The sequence below is a fragment of the Seriola lalandi genome, unplaced genomic scaffold (assembly GCF_002814215.2).
Source record: "Seriola lalandi dorsalis isolate HSWRI2012SDOR001 ecotype SW California unplaced genomic scaffold, Sedor1 jcf7180002054580, whole genome shotgun sequence".
NCBI classification, from domain to species: domain Eukaryota; kingdom Metazoa; phylum Chordata; class Actinopteri; order Carangiformes; family Carangidae; genus Seriola; species Seriola lalandi.
The window spans coordinates 1,086,663-1,089,643 of NW_019525133.1; the positions used below are offsets into that span (position 1 = coordinate 1,086,663).

Consider the following 2,981-nt stretch of genomic DNA (forward strand, 5'->3'; position numbering starts at 1 on the left):
GGTGGGGATGCAGCTCTGTCGAATTGCATTCAGGCAATTCATCAGTCAGCAGAGCCCACAGAACCAACAGAACCACTATGAGCTGAAGATAATTGTTCTGCTTCAATTTAGCCCCGACAGAGAGAGTCATGTTGATGCTTGTCGTGTCATTTTCCTGGAGCTCATTCTGTCATTCAGTCCCTGCAAAAATATACACCAACTAATTTTTCAGCTTCTTTTTCAGACTTTGTTGCACAGGAGTCAGCTTGCCTGTGTGTGTGTGTGTGTGTGTCAGCTGACACGCACAGAACCAATGTTGTCTCCTCAAAATCAAGAAATGATGAGATACCAACCGGCATCAGAAACTGCGACATCCTAATTCTCTGTGTCAATACATTGAGTGCACGCACAGAAAAAGGTGCAAGTGAGTTGCAGTGCTTGCGTCTGTAGCCTACATCTGGCTCCTCCACATGCCGGACCCCTGGAGGACCAAAATGTGAAATGTGCAAACGCATGCATTAAACAGCCATGCTCCATCGCTCCTGTGTTAACTGTACTGAGCTGCAGGAAGTCCGGTAAGTCCCATTCCAGGAATACCCCCCCCAGCCCCCACACACACACAGCAGATCTCAGACTTACAGTATAGCCGTCACACAGGACCCACTGAATCCGATTCATTGTCACTGGGACCTCTGAGAACCCCACGGTTACATGCTTAACAGTGCAGTTATGAGAACAACTAAAAAAAGATGGTCGGAACAATTTTAGTGATGACGAGGGAGAGTTCCAAATTCACTGAATATTTTTGATGATGTGTAACTGTCATCAACAACTCACCAAAGCCAAACAAGCTCTCCACGCAGCTGAGAAACACAAAGAGAGCACATTCAATCTCCTTTACAGAGCAGCAGAACATGGGTTGGCTCGAATGAAAACTTCTGTTGCCCCTGAGTATCAGAATGAGCTTCAGCCCTCTGTTTAATGGGTAAACTATGAAAAACCGTGAGTGCCAGCAACCGAGCACTGATCTTGTTAAGAGTGTCACGAGGGTCAGGCAACCTCAACACACACTCAGAGACATGCTACATCACATGAAGGAGTAACAACAGCTCTCAGATGTTTTGAGGGGTGGGAACTAAACAAAGGCCAAGCTGCAGTCTGAGACAGGAAAACAAAACAAAGGAAAAAGAGCAGAGAGAGCGGTCAGAGACCCATCGCAGCACCGCCACTGGTTCCAGGAAATTTTCCCATCATACAGCTGTTGCTGTGAACAATAGAAATCTCTCAGCTTCCTCCTGTGTCACCCAATGTGACCATTGGAGGGAGTATGGTTCTTCCAGTGTCTAACCTGCACTGCACATCTGGCAAACATTAGCCAGCCTAAACGAGTGTTGCAGTTGTGATGGTGAACACCCCCACATTTTTTGAAGTGGAGTGTGCTGTATGTTCTTTTTTGATGAATGATTTGTGGAAAAAAAAATGAACACCTTAAGCCTTAATTTGGCACAGTCGACACCTATAAAAACAAACACAAACAAGAGAAGACTTGCAGCTGCAAAAAAGTGCTCTCAGTTGCACAGATTTTTACACTGTTTCACTTGACAGAGAAGAAACCTTTTGACCCCGAGCTCTGTGCTGGCAAAGCTAGAGCATTTTTCCAGCTAGGGACTACATTCGAAAATACCACACAAATGAAGGGAATTAAGTCCTTTTGGCTTGGTGGTTCTCATTCAAAACATCTGCGGAAACGTTGAAACAGACAATTGGCAAGCAGGAGTTGCATTAAAGATATTTACCACATAAAAACAAAGAAAAAAAATCAAACCTTTAGAATTACAAAACATGAAAAAAAACACAAAGACTTGCCACACAGTCTTGACCACTCTGTGGCACAGTTCTGAAGTTGCAACACAGAACTGTCTCGCACATGAGCGATACGGGTCCTCACTGCATCACATCGCCGGCAGCGCACTGATGATAGTTTGCCCCAGAGGTTAACTACTTGCCTTATAACAACTTATGCAGGTGGCAGCGATGGCTAGCTGCAGGTGATGTATGAAAAAGAGGAGCTGGCATTTTGATGGAGTGTGGCCCTTTATGGACAGAGGTTACCAACATATACACACACACACACACACACACACACACACACTCATCTGCCGCTACCCTGACAAGTGTAACTGATCCCAGACCACACATGGGAGAAAACGCCAACGCAAAATTCCGGGAAAACAACAAGCAAACTAACACCCTCAAAGAGAATGACTTTAGTCCAAACAAAACAGCCACGTTATCAGCTATTTTAGGATGGCGATGATGGCGACGGTGCCAATGACTTTTGTGTTGTCACATCCTTTGTTACATGATGAGGGGAGAATGGAATGTGGATCGTCACAAGTAATTTTCCTGATGGCTTCTGCGAGGTTTCAACCTGCAGGTGACGCACCCCCCTCAGTCGTCCGAAGCCTGTTGACTCTGTAAGAAGTAGAATACTCTCATCTCACCCATCTTGCCTTTCTCCTCCCATGAGTTCAGGGTGTTGAAACGAATGGTCAGTTCCACATTTCTCATAAGATAAATAAGTGATTATCCAACATTCCTCCTCTTGGTTTACGCAACACTGAGGGAAAATCTTGATGGGCTCAGGATTTGAAATATTCTCACTTCACACTCAGAACATCATTCCCAGGTGGTGTTGGAGGCAGGTGTTGGGAGGCAAGTTTGTTTTGTGAATGAACTAATACTTTGGGGTGAATGGAGGGCTGTGTGTGAATGGGATTGTCAGGTCGTACAGTTCAGTATCCAGAGAGAGAAATTTTAAAGATTCTGATGTAACCCCTGTCAACTATTTTCTACAGTGAGTGAGGAAGTTACATAATGACATTGGACTCCACATCTGGCTTGAGGACGCACACTCGCAATTCTCCTGAGAACAACAAAGTGGGCACAACTACACCTTCTAGCCACCCCCCCCTTCCCTGAAACTCTGCCTCACCCCCCCC

At 45.5% G+C, this 2,981-nt stretch overlaps 1 protein-coding gene across 1 annotated transcript in view; it reads right to left on the minus strand.

The window, feature by feature from the left end:
- Nucleotides 1-2,981, minus strand: part of bicc1a (BicC family RNA binding protein 1a) — a 54,804-nt gene that overhangs the window by 26,307 nt on the left and 25,516 nt on the right. The gene's annotated exons all lie outside the window — the stretch shown is intronic.